This window comes from Patagioenas fasciata, unplaced genomic scaffold, assembly GCF_037038585.1.
Source record: "Patagioenas fasciata isolate bPatFas1 unplaced genomic scaffold, bPatFas1.hap1 Unplaced_1, whole genome shotgun sequence".
NCBI lineage: Eukaryota > Metazoa > Chordata > Aves > Columbiformes > Columbidae > Patagioenas > Patagioenas fasciata.
In genome coordinates, this window is record NW_027288510.1 from 2657784 (window position 1) to 2671838 (window position 14055).

General features: G+C 52.4%; 1 long non-coding RNA gene across 1 annotated transcript; it reads left to right on the forward strand.

The window, feature by feature from the left end:
• Nucleotides 1-1869: 1869 nt before the first annotated feature.
• LOC139826724 (uncharacterized) lies at nt 1870-11466 on the forward strand. The gene is made up of 2 exons (XR_011736868.1): nt 1870-2597; nt 11136-11466. It is a non-coding gene; the product is annotated as an uncharacterized lncRNA (long non-coding RNA).
• Nucleotides 11467-14055: the final 2589 nt, after the last annotated feature.

The following is a 14055-nucleotide window of genomic DNA, read 5'->3' on the forward strand; positions in this document are numbered from 1 at the left end:
ATAAAAAACGGGACTCTCGTCAAGACTCCGCCCATTTGTCGCGGGTCTCTCGCAGCACGAGCGAGATGCTGCCGCTGAGAGCCCCACCGGGATGGAGACTCCGCTGCCTTGCCGCTACGGGTGTGAGTGAAACTGCCCATCGCAGGATTGCGAGTGTATTATAAATTTACCCTCGCAGAATCGCGAGTGTGCACTTTCCGTACTCACTACAGTACGTGTATCTCTTCAAAATAACCCCACACCGTGTTCAGGCAAGTGCGGACTCCTCCCGGACTCAGGGACGGCTCCGGCATTGTTTTGGTGAAGCCACGTGCATGCACTCTGTGCACCGCCTGTCGTATTGGTTGCTGCCCCTTCATAATTTTCCTCAACTGGTATCCGAACCTGTATTCGAGTCACTTTTGGATGCTAAAACCCTGTTTCTCACCGGTTTAACAGAAGTTGTTTTGGACCCTGTTGTCCCTTAAACGAACCTGGGGTGCCTCCGGGACACCCCCCTTTCCATATTGATCCCCAGGAATGAGTCCCCCCTCAGTCTCCTCTTCTCCAGCTCCAGAGCCCCAGCTCCCTCAGCCTTTCCTCACACGGGAGATGCTCCACTCCCTCCAGCATCTTGGTGCCTGTGCTGGACTCTCTCCAGCAGTTCCCTGTCCTTCTGGAACTGAGGGGCCACAACTGGACACAATATTCCAGGTGTGGTCTCCCCAGGGCAGAGCAGAGGGGCAGGAGAACCTCTCTGACCTACTGACCACCCCCTTCTAACCCACCCCGGGTACCATTGGCCTTCCTGGCCACAAGGGCCCAGTGCTGGCTCATGGTCACCCTGCTGTCCCCAGGACCCCCAGGTCCCTTTCCCCTTCGCTGCTCTCCAACAGGTCCTTCCCCAGCTTAGACTGGAACCTGGGCTTGTTCCTGCCCAGGTGCAAGCGTCTACCAGTGCTGCCCAGCGCTGATGAAATAAAGAATGCCGCCGAACAGCGGCATTGCCTCTGCTGTTCACTCCACCTCTTCGCTGCCAGAGAGTTCCCGCTTTCTCCAGAGCCCAAGAGACGAGGCCGAGAGAGCCCGGGAAGAGCCGGAGCCACCCCCGCCTCCCCGAGCCGGCCACGCCAGGAATTCAGCCGCCCGAGCGCTCTCCCCGCCACGCCCCAAGCGGCTCCCGCTGCCCGCGCAGGGGAACCGGGGCTCCTCGGCCCGGGGCTCCTCGGCCCGGGACTCACCGGCCGTGCCGAACGCCCGCCCGCTCCGGACGCCGCTCAGCGCCGCGCTCGGCAGGGGCACCGCCATGCTGCGCGCCGCCCGCACTGGAAGGGCCCCGTTCCCATAGCGACGGGGGCCGCGCCGCGCGGAGTCCGGCCTGGAAGGCCCCGCAGCCGTAGCAACGGGTCTGTCTACCGCAGCGCCGGGCTGGGAATGCCCCCCTGCCCTAGCAACGGGGCTGTTTAGCGCGGAGCCTGCCTAGAAACGTCCCCGCAGCCCCGCGGGACGGGCTCTGCCCTCCCCGGGAACCCCTCCCCATCGCCGGCCTTGCTGCTCCGACCGGGCAGAGCCCGCGGAAGGCACCGGAGAGGCCCCGCTGTCACCCCGGGGTACCCGGACGGGAGGTGAAGCCCAGCACAAGAACCAGGGGTTTTTCAGAAATCGGCCCGAAAAGGAAAAGCTGCAGTTGCCTGTGGGCTGTGGAACATCCTGGGGGTGCTGGGGAACCGCAGTGCAGAGTCACAGAGCCACAGAATCCCAGCCTGGTGGGGCTGAAGGGGCCTCTGCAGACCCCCAGTCCAACCCCTGCTCACGGGGGGTCACAGAGCAGATCACACAGGGAAATGCGCGGGGAGGAAAACACAGCCTGGACCCTTCGCTTGGCATCGTTGTGTTCTGGAACATGGCCTTTAAAAACCAGAAGAACATCCCAGAGCAACCTCCAGACCTAAGGACCTGGGGCAACTGATTTCTGCCCTCAAATTCTGGCTTCGTCCTTCCAGGTCAAACTGGCAGTTTCTCCAACCACCGCGTGTGGTTTTTCGGCTCCAGAGAAGGACGAGGATTTCCTTCCCAGCTCCATCAGCAAAGCAGTGCCACACGCGGATTCGTGTGCACAAACTGCCACAGGAACGTTCTTGTCCCCAGGTTCCCTGTATCAGAGTCTCAGGCGTTTGCATTTTAAAAAGATACTTGAATTATAAGACAAAATACAACTTAAAAGGTACAGCAAAGAAAAGTCCAGACTGGGGGCCTCTCAGGGGGAGGGAACACAAGGCGAAAGAGACTTGGGCTTTTAAACCCAAAGCGGCCAGAGGAGGAGCAGGTCCCGCAGCAGCAGCAGGAGCAGCTGGAGCAGCAGCAGCAGCGTCTGCATCAGGGAGGTGTCTCCTCACCCTCCCCACTGGGCCTGGGGCCACAGTGCCCAAGCCCTGAAGCTTTTCTGACAGCTTCTCTCTCTGCCTTTCTCCCAGAGACCGCGCAGCAGCGGCTGAGCACGGCTCACCAGAGGAGACGGCGTGAACAGCCCCGCCAGGAGCTGCCCAACCACCCTGTGACACCGCTGACCGCAGCCCAGGACCTCGGTGCCCCGACCGAGGGTCTCTCCAGCACCCTGGGTGAGGCTTCCACGAGCTGCGGGTGGGAAGGGACTCGACAGGGGAAACTGCGCTTGTACCAGTATCTCCAGAGGCTTGGGATGCTCCTGGGGGCTGGTTTAGTGTTTCTGTATGTAAAACTCAGGTGTGAATTGGCCTCCGCGTCCTCTGCAGGGGCTCAGCGGAGCTCTCTGAGCCAGGGCAGTGCCTTGCTCGTCTCCCTGAGATCCCCAGGCAGAGCCCTCAGCCCTGCTGCGTGTGCAGAGGAGCTGCTCCTGGGCAGAGCTGTCTCTCTGCAGCGCTGCCGCTTGCCAGGAGCTCCCTCTGTCCCAGGAGCCCAGCCCAGCTCAGCAGCACAGGAGCAGCCCAAGGCGCTTTAATGACCCCTCTGGTGGGTTTGGTGCTGAGTCCATGGACCTCAAACCCTCAGGGGAACCTGATGAAACCTCTCAAGAAGTCAGATTCAAACTCCAAAGTTTCTTGCAATGTTGATGAGTCCCACTGAGGGACACTACTGAGGAACTGACCCCATGGTCCGGTTAGAGAAGAAAACGGGATGCAGTGACAAGAGGTCAGGAAAAGCAAGGTGAAGTTCTCTTAGATGCTGAGTAAACCTGAATGTGTTTCATTAACCAAAGGGACAAGCCCTGACCCCCAGCCCTGGGAAGGCAGATCCTGTTCCTCCCACATTGCTCAGGGCCCTTCCTGGACAGTGTGATGTGGGGCTGTGCAAGGCCAAGGGCAGGACTATGGTCCCACACCTCCCAGGTTCCTGGCTGGGGACAAGGAGGCCATGAGGCCCCTGTGCTGGAAGGACAAGGTGTCTCCTCACAGGCATCAGAGGTGCAGACAACAGCCATAGCCAAGGGGAGAAGGAGCTCATGTCTGGTGGGGCTTTCAGCCTCTTCACATCCCTTGATCATCTCCACCACAGCCTGTCCTGTGCTGTGGCATCCCCTGCACCTCTTTCCCTGCAGGCTGCAGACATCCCCCCTGCTGCCCCACCTTGCTCTTGTCTGAGCATCTTCCTCCCTTTGCTGAGATCTCTGCATCCTCCCCAGCTGTTCCTTGAAGCACAAAGCCTTGGGCTGATGCAGACTCCCTCTGCTGACCTGCTCCACCACAGCACTGCCCTTCCAGTCACATTCCTTCCTGCTCATCTCCAGCCTGGACCTCCCCAGCTGCCCTTTGTGCCATTATTTTTTTCCCATGCTCTTTCCCAGTATGCAGAAAACCTCCACCACCTCTGAAACCACCCTTCAAGCACTCTCAGGCTACTCCTGCACTGCTGCAGCCTCCCCAGCGCTGCTGGGCCAAAGCAGCCCAGGTCCCTCAGCATCCCACACCATGTGCACAAGGTGCTGAACCTGCCTTGGCACAGCCCTGCACTCTCCAGTTCCTCCTTGCTTCTCCAAACTGGGAAGCTGCACACTGGCACACCCCCGTGTGTGTGGGGTCACACCAGTGCTGAACCGAATGGGATGAGAACTCCAGGTGTCTGGGTCCCCACGCTCCTCCTCATGCAGCCCCGTGTGCAGCTGCCTTGTTCATGGAGAGCGTGCACCACGGGCTGGTGTGGGGACCCTGGAGTGCCCAGGCCCTTCTCCTCAGGGTCACTGCTCAGCGTGTCAGGTCCTGCTCTGTCCTGGTGCAGGACGTTGTTTTCCTGCCCTGATAAAAAAATGGACACTTCATCTTGTGAAACTTCAGAGCTTTCCAATGATCGAACCCCGAATTTTCTCAAGGTCTGGGCCCACCCTTGTGTGCTCGTGCCACAGCCCCTCCACTTGTTACCAGGGTAGAGAGCGCTCGCTTTGGGAGTCCCTCGTGCCACAAAATATAAGGGGCCCAAACCTCCAGGTCTCTCAGAGCTTTCTGAGGGGTGACCCCAAAAGTTTTTCCAGGTCTGGACTCTCCATTGACTGAAGCTCCATTTGATCAGCTGTTAATGTTTGCACGTAGCTGGCTTATCCTGATGAGGTGTTAGGGGACAGTATAAACACCATCTCCTGGAGAAACTGTGGGGTCTTGGAGGTCTGGTACTCATAATGCCAGTGGTCTGGAGTTTCTCAAGTTTCCCTTTGTGTGGGAGAGCAGTAGGACTGCATGGAGCTCTGCCTGGGGACAGACAATATCAGCTTAAGGTTGAGTGAGCATGAGAGGGCAGAACAACATGGGCAATGTTGTGAGTGGACACCACTGGCTCACTGATGAGGAAGAGGAATTAGATGAGGCCTCCTTCAGACAAATGAAATAAGTGTCATGTTTGCATGCCATACCATTCAGGCAGATGTAAGGTATCCCAATATCTGCCAGGTACCAGCCATCCAGGAGGGGTTGGAGCTCATTGACAACATCTTCCTGACACGGGTGACTGAGGAGTCAGTGGGATGAGGTGCCCTGTGGGACTTCACACTTACAAACCGCAAAGAGTTGGTCAGGATGGAACAGTCAGGGATGGGAAAGTGGAGCTGAGGCTCCTGGGAGATGATCACAAGGCCAAGAGCAGGATTTCAGGAGAGCAAGCTTTGGCCTGCTGAGGGACCTGCTTGGGTCCTCTGGGATATGACCTTGGTGTCTGCAGTGCTTTTCTCGCACATCTCGTCCCTCCTCTCTCCCACCTGCTGTTGTGCAGCGTTTTTTACCCTTTCTAAAATACAATATCCCAGAGGTGCTGCGAACGTAAGTGAGTGGCTCAGATTTGGCAAGGAGTGGGTCCATCTTGGAGCCAGCTGAAATGGGCTCTGTCTGACATTGCTTAGATTCCTGTTGTCTTCTCAGAGAGGTGACAACTGTAGCACACCCACCGCCACCCCCAGTTCCAGGACTTTGCCATATAAACCAGCACAGGGTGACAGCGCTTTGGGTTTTGCAAACTACTGGATCATGGAAAAGATCTTCTGTCAGCAACCTTTTGAAGTCTCCAGTCAATGAGCAGGTTCCTATGGGGAACTGTAATTGCCCTGACATTCAGTGGCCAGGCAAAGCTGCAGGTGCCAACAATCCAAAGGATCTTGGGCCAACTGCTTAACACGGCTGCCTGATGGGCTAACAAGGGTGATGCTCACCTGGATCTGGAACTGGGATACAAGGAAAAGCTGGTGAGGGATGTGAACATCAGTGTCCACCTTGGGTGTTGTGACCAGGAAACAGTGGGGTCCCAGGCAGCAGAGGGGAGGGAGGAAGGCCAGCAGCAGAGCACAGGCTGGTGGGCTCCAGATGAGAAGACTTTGACATAACTGGGTGTCTGATACAGGTGGTGCTATGGGCAGCAGTTCATAAGGGTGAAGGAGCTCAGAAAATCTGATCAGGGTTACAGGACAGCCTGCTCCAAGCACAAGAATGATCTCTCCATGTACCCATGAAAAGAAGCATTTATCTCGTGAGGCTGCTCCTCTGAACTGATGGAGCTCCAGGGCACAAAGGCAGCACACAGGAGGTGGAAGCAGGGGAAGCTGTAATGGAGGAATTTAGAAACCTTGTCCATGGATGTGGGGATGATGCCAAAGCTGCCCTGGACTTGATACCTGGAGGGGAGTCTGAGGGCAGCAAGATGAACTGACACTGCTTCATTTCCAGTAAAAGAACAGACAGGGTGAATGTGGAACTGCTGCTGAACTTCGTAAGAGTAGAATCAGACAGGACTGAGGTTCTTCATGGCTTCTTTGCCTGTTCTTCATGGCTTCTTTGCCTCCATCTTTGCCACCAAGGTCTCCTGGGACTTTGTTCCTGAAAGCAGGAGTCTGAAGAACACCCAGCAGTGGATGGGGCTCAAGTCAGGGGTGACCTGAGCAAACTCAGACACCATTACAGAACAGGAGATGGGTCACTTGACCAGCTCCCTGAACACAAGTATCACTGTGCTGTGGCACCTGAGATTCCCAGGAACACCCACCTCTTGGTCCAGAGTTGTGTGATTCCTCTTGAGGTGTCCTGGCCTGTCTCATCCGTCAAGTGATGCTTTAGGCACCCACTTCTCTGACACATTCAGTCGTTATCAGGAGATTCTCTAGATCCATATTTATTGGAGATTGTTGATACCAGCTGTTCTGGAAATGAGGGTTTTGGGAGGGGGACGGAAATATTAGAGATTTGGCTTTATTACTGTTTATTATGGAAATGCTCATTGTTTGACTACAATTCTGAAATCTCTGAAATCATCCACACCAGAGTTCAAGTCTTTAGGAAAGGGCTGCACAGAGCCTTGTCTTGTAGAGGCATTTTGGATGTTACTGAGCCCTCTGCTGCCGCGATCCTGAACTGCAGGTACTGAAAGAATGAACAAACCTGTCATGAACTGAAGGGCAGAAACAAACCCCAAGTTTCTGAGGGTGTCTGGGACCCCACAAAGGGCCATTGCTGACACAAGCAGTCCCTGTCCCTGGAGACAATGGTCAGAGGTGGTAAAGGCAATGTGGAGGTGGCTCTGGTGCCCCGTGAGCTGTTGATGTTGGTTCATCATCAGAATGGCCAAACCCTGACCCCAGGACCAGACAAAGGAGACACTTTCAGTCAAATGTTTCTCAGGCTCTGCCTGTGGTCACTGTGAGTGTTTTGTGTTTTGGGGTGGGTTTTATGTCAAGTGTTGTTGCTTTAATTGCAAGGGTCTGGTTTTCTGTGGAGCTGGAAATGCCTGTGAGTTCCTCACAACTCATCCAGCTTCTTTCACACACCTGGCAATGGTCACCAATCACCTCAATGTCCCAGTCGCACACTTGCTTGAATCCTCTGTTTGGTTCCATACCCATCACTCCCGGAGGTTCATTCATCCACCAGGCTCATGGATGATTCCTGGGGACCATTCAAGTGTGGGCAGTGTGAGAGAGGAGCAGAGCAGGGTCAGCTCATGGGCCATGGCTGAGCACAGCCACCCCAGCAGCAGCCATTCCCCATCTCCCAGACACAGCCATGCCACAGGATGGAAATGTCACTGCCATACATGATCAGCCCAAGAGAGGCCTTTCTTCCTTCCATATTCCCAGGAAATTCTTCCTCCTGTTCCTCCTCCACCTGCAGACATCAACTGCTTTCCATTTCTGGGCTCAGACATGGCTGGAAGGGTTCACTGAAGCCATCAGCCATCTCATTGCTTCTCCCTGACATGCCCTGACCCTCTCCCACACCTACACATGGCCAATCATGGCTGCTCAGGGCCTCCCGCTCTTCAGAAGAGGCCTTGAGCTTCTTGGTTCTTCCTGGTGCTTGTTATAAACTTCCTCGCTCTCTCCAGAGTTCACGGTGAGCTTCCTTGTCCATAACAGCCCCTTTATGACCATGTCTTACTGAATGGTTGTCTTTGTATGATCATTTGTGCAGAAAGGGCAGTCACAGGACAGCACCCAATGTGTCAAAACTGATGCCGAGTGAAATACCGTCAAGACCTGATGAGTTACCCCTGTGTCTGTGCCTCTCTTGGAAGGAGTCTGTCCCGAGAAGGGGATCCAGCTCCTGCCACTCTCTGCAGAGGCACATGAGCAGTGTCCATGCACCTGGGGACAAAAAGGGTGACTTTTCCTAGACCACCCTTTTCCAAACTAAATGATTCTATGATGTTATGAGTTCATGATTTGGTTTGAAACCATTTCAATTCCCACTACCTGCAGCTTTCTTCAAGGGCGGTGGTTGTGTGGCACAACTGTCCTGGCTCTCCAGGCAGGGTGGGCACAGGTTTGGTGTCTGCATTGGGAGTTTTTCCCTTCCTGGGGTAAAAGGCTGTTGAGGAGAGACAGTTGTAGAGATTTGGGTCACAGGGGTTTGAAGCAATCCTGTCAAACTCTGAGCAGGCTGAGCTTTGGAGCCAAGGGACAACAGAGTTGGTCTCAAAGATGTTTTTTGAATGGTGTTACTATCACTGATAACAGTAACAGAGAATTCCTTATTCATCGTTATGCTAATGAACTAAAGCTCTTTAATTGTCCTTCCCAACAGTCATTCGCAATTCTCAGAACAGATGCTACATCTCAGTAGTTATCTTCTTCTATGAAGTTCTTAAAACAGTGTTTTCTCTCACTTCTACCTTTTTTATCATTGAAAGAATACAACTCTTGGACAGAATTGCTCCCATATCATCCCTGTTCCATACATTTTCTCCTTCCTTTTTCTGGTGTGAGGAGCAGGTGACATAGGGGAGTTCCTTCCTTTTTAGGCAAAGAAAGCCAAGGAACAGATCCCAGGTCAGTGCAAAGGCACCAAGGAAGCCAGAATCTTTATGTGGTGTGCACTGACACACACTGTCACCTGCATTTCCTGTCTCTGAAGACCCAACCGTGCAGCAGAGTCTGGAGTTCTGAGCTCCTTTCATCTGCCCTGTGTGACACGCGTAAAATGGAACTACCCCAGTCAAGAAGTTGGTTTTGAATCTCTTCACAACCTGGAGAACCACACTGGTCAGGAGACAAGCCAGGATCCCCAACCAGGACTCACACGCTCTGCAATTACAGTTTAGGTGTTCACTGTAATCTCAGCAGACCTGTCACGCTGATATCTGGGTTCAAGGAGATGATCAAGTGCCTCATGACCATGTCTGTAATGGTGGCTTTGCTGCCTGGCTGATGTGCAGACTCTGTACATGGATGCTGACACCTCTTGAACAACCTGCCCTGAAAGGATTAGCAATATGGGCAGTTCTATTTGGAAGGGTATTAGGACAGCAAAAAAGACCCTGGATTGGGGCAAATGAAAAGGGATGCAAAAGTTGTGGTCAAGCCTGTTTACTGTTACTTGAAAAGCAGCTCTGCACGTGATGTGAGTTATTCCTGTGGTCATAGAGAACCTGAGAGCTGTCTCTAAATGGAAAACATGAAGGGGATGAAAGGACAGCATCATTCAGGCTGCATGGGACCTCAGGAGGTATCTTGACCAACCTCCTGCTCAAAGCAGGGTCAGACCAGATTAGTGAGGGGCTTTATCCAAACACATCTTGGTCACTTTCTGGGACAGAGTGAGTGTGCACTCTTGGGAAACAGCTTCCAGTGCTTGACTGTCCTCATGACTGGAAAGTTTCTTGCTTTCTGCAGCACCTTACCAAGCCCAACCATCCAGATTGCATTTCACCCATCTACTTGCACACTGACACAGACCATAATATCCTACCTTGGACAGAAGAATACTACAGGGGATAACACTGAATGCCTTGCTGACTTCCAGGTAACAGACCACCGCTGCTCTGCCCACATCCACAACCCTGTCCTTTCCTCACAGAAAGCAAAGAGGATGGACAGGCACAACCTGCCCTGGGTAGACCCCGTCACCTTCTCTTCCAGACACCCAGAAATGGGGTCCCAGTGGACATGTTCTGGGGCACAGCCCTTAGTTCCCCTGCTCACCCATTGGCCATTTTGAAAAGTGCACACACTGTGTGAGAGCTGCCAGTGGTCAGGGAGTCCCCCCAGTCTCCATGAGCTTTCCAAGATGGTGGAGAGTGGCCTCACTGTGACACCGTCCTGCTGTCTCAGCTCCTGGGATGCTGCCCCTGCTGTCCCATAGACTGGAAAGGATTGTGGTAGTTCCAGTGACCCCTGACTTGATCCCCATCCACTGCTGGTTGTTCTCCAAATTCCTGTCGCAGGTCACAGAGGATTGGGGGATAGCAATTTCTCAGAAGAAAGATTCTTCCTTGGAGAGTGCTGGTAGGAAATGTATTTTGCTGAGTAACTGGACACAATTATGTATTTTCCTATATATTTACCAACACATATATATACTTCTTTTTCCTTATGATCACATAGAAAGACAGATAACACAGATCTCTGGAGATCACTGTCAACATGGCCATCTAAACAGAGAACAGTTCATTTAACCTTTTTCTCCTTCTTTCCTCCATCAGGCAAGAGTGGCCAACAGCTTCCAGCAGGACTCACTCTGTGCCAAGGGTAAAAAGTGGCACTGACAGGCCATGGCAGTGGATTGTTTGGTGCCTTCGACTCTGTGCAAGACACAAGGATTATCTTTCTTATTGCTGGAGGCTTTGGTAGGAGAGAAATCTAGAGAACATTAAAAAAAAAATGAAAGAAAAACAAACCAAATGAAAGATGTAGAGTGAAGGGAATGTCTTCTTGGAACATGAAGTATCAAACGTTGTTGGTGTTTTAATACTCCTTTCTTTGTTTTGAATACTTTAAATACGAGTGTTTTCAAAAGAGAGAAAACAGACTTTTCAGGATGTGCATTAAGAACAAGATGAGAAGTTCTGATCTTCGACAACATTTCCCTTCTCTGTACTCTCTCTGTTATCTGCACACAAGCACTTGCGATTGCTCTCTGGTTTTCCCTTCCTCTTACTGTTTGATCACTCAGACACTTGTCAACAACCCAGTTGCTGCTTTCACCTTCAAGGAGTTAAAAGCTTCCTTGTCTTTCAGTAGTCTGTCTAATTCTGCCTTTAGCCAACTCTTTTTTTGTGTTTATTTCACAATTTCCTTTCTCTCTACAACATTTCTTGCATGGCTCTGCCTTGGAGAAGGTGAACCTCAGTGGTGGCAGTTTGTCCTTGGCGTACAGTTGAGGAGTGTGTTTTCTTTTAATCATGACTCTCATCAGTTGTATTTTGTTTGTTCAAAGGTAAAGCAAAGCCCCTGTTTGCTGTGTGCAGCCAGGTCTCCAAGGAGAGCAGGTGGGAGCTGGTGCAAAGGAGCCGGCACATCCAGCTGCAGACTGCAGTGGAGAAGTCTGGTGTAAGGAAAAGGGATGCAAGGCCCAGGGGGCCATGAGAGAAATGATGGGGCTGGGGAGGTGAGGAGCAAGGTTGTGCACACAGTGTGAGACCTCATGGGACAGCTTCTCCAGCCAGTCCAGACCTGCTTAGGAGAGACCCTGGATCCACATCAGACAATGCTGCAATCAGCTCTTCACCACACTGATAAGTAATAAAATACACTCTTTACAATAGAAAGACATTGTTGTCAGAAGCTTTTTGAAATCTTTCTCCATAATTACACCAAGAAAACTCTCTAATTAACTAGACAAGATTGGAAGACAATTACAAGAAGAGACATGGTTTGTTAGAGCTTTCTTCAGTGTAATGAGCCCCATGGTGCATTTGGTGCTGAGTCCTTGAACATTACTCAGGTGCTGAGAGGAAATTGCACAAACCTTTCCAGAAGTCAAAGTCAGAAGAAAAAAGTACTAAGTACCTTGAAGTATTAATGAGTTCCACTGAGGGCAAGTACCAGCAGAGCCTCCCCAGGGACTCGTTAGAGCAGAGGATTGGAGGCCATGGTGGCAGATAAACAAAGGGAAATGTGCAGGCAGCTGAGGTGCTGAGAAAAGCCTGGTTTTGTTGGGTGAAGCAGAGAGGCCAAGGCCTGACCCCCAGCCCCTGGGAAGGCAGATCCTGTCCCTCACACATTGCTCAGGGCTCTTCCTGGGCCAGGGGGATGTGGGCTGTGTGATGCTGAGTGAAGGACAATGGTGTGACAGTTCCCAGCCTTACCGGGGGTGTGCAAGGAGGACATGAGGTGCCCCAGTGCCTCAGGACAACATGTCTCCTCATGGGCATTGGTGGCAGAGGCGATGGCCGTAGCCAAGCGGACAAAGACTTGGGTTCTCTTGCTGACATCCAGCCTTGCCAGTGCCCTTTGCCATCTCCACCACAGGTTGTCCTACACTGTCCCGCAGCTGCTTCTGTTTCCCTGCAGGCTGTAGACACCCATCTCGCTTCCTCCCCTTGCTCTCACCCTGGTATTTCCATACGTTGACTGATGTGTCTGCACTCTCATGCTCTGTTCCTTGAAACACAAGGACATGGACTGATGTCATGCTCCTTCTGGATGATTTCTTGTGCCACAGTACTACCCTTTGAGTCACATTTCTCCCTCCTCATGTCCAGTCTCCATGTTCCAAGCTGTGCTGTGTGGCAGTGTTTCTCTGCTGTAGAAAGGAGGACCCTGAAAAGTACTGACCTGTCAGCCTCTTACCTGTGCCTGGGAAGATCATGGCACAGATCCTCCTAGAAGCTGTGCTAAGGCACAGGGAAGACAGGGAGGTGATTTGAGACAGGCAGCACGGCTCCACCAAGGGCAAGTCCTGCCTGACTAACCCAGTGGCCTTCTCCGATGGAGTAACTACATCAGTGGACAAAGGGCGGGCTATGGATGTCATCTATCTGGACTTCTGTAAAGCCTTTGACATGGTCCCTCACAACATCCTTCTCTCTGCATTGCAGAGATATGGATTTGATGACTGGACTGTTCTGTGGATGAGGAACTGTCTCAGTGGTCACACCCAGAGAGTGGTGGTCAATGGCACAATGTCTGGATGGACACTGGTGACAAGTGGTGTCCTTCAGGGGTCCATACTGGGATCAGTACCATTTATTATCTTCATCAGTGGCATAGTGGGATCAAGTGCATCCTCAGCAAGTTTGCAGATGACACCAAACAGAGTGGCGTTGCTGATACACCTGAGGGACAGTAGGGCATTCAGAGGGACCTGGATAAGCCAGAGAAGTGGGTTCATGTGAGTCTCCTGAGCTTCAGCAAGACCAAACGCAAGGTCCTGCATCTCCTGGGGCAACCCTGGGTATCAGTACAGGCTGGGGATGAAGGGATGGAGAGCAGCCTTGACAAGAAAGACTTGGGGAAATTGGTGGGTGAAAGACTGGACTGGAGCCATCAATGTGTGCTTGCAGCCCAGAAGGTCAAATGTATCTTGGGCGGCATCCAAAGAAGCATGACCAGCAGGACAAGGGAGGGGATTCTGCTCCACTCTGGTGAGACCCCACCTGGAGTCCTGCATCCAGCTCTGGAGCCCTCAGTACAGGAAAGACATGGATGTGTTGGAGAGGGTCCAGAGCAGGGTCACCAAGATGATCAGAGGGATGGAACAGCTCTGCTGGCAGGACAGGCTGGGAGAGTTGGGGTTGTTAAGCCTGGAAAAGAGAAGGCTCCTGCGAGACCTTATTCCCATGTTTCTGTACTTAAAACATGTTGATAAGAATGATGGGGACAGACTTTTTAGCGGGGCTTGTTGTGATAGGACAAGGGGTGATGGTTTTGAACTAGAAGAGGGGAGACTGAGGCCAGACATGTGGAAGACATTTTTCACAATGCGGGTGATGAAACACAACCACTGGTTGCCCAGAGAGGTGGTGGATGCCCCATCCCTGAAGAATTCCCAGGCCAGGCTGGATGGGACTCTGAGCAGCCTGATCTGCTTGAAGATGTCCCTGGTCATGGCAGGGGAGTCGGACTAGATGACCTTTGAAGCTCTCTTCCAACACTCTCTATGCTTGTATGATTCCTATCTCCAAGGAAAGCTCCACCATCTGGGAAATAACCCTTCAAGCATAGAAACACAGGATCCTAGAACCAGAAAATCATTTGATTTAGAGGAGACCATGGAGTCCAACCATAACCTAACTCTAGCACTAAACCATTTCCCAGAGAACCTTCTCTATACATCTTTTAGACACCCCCAGGAATGATGACTCAACCACTTCCCTGGGAACCCTGGTCACTGCTTCACAACCTTTTCCATGAAG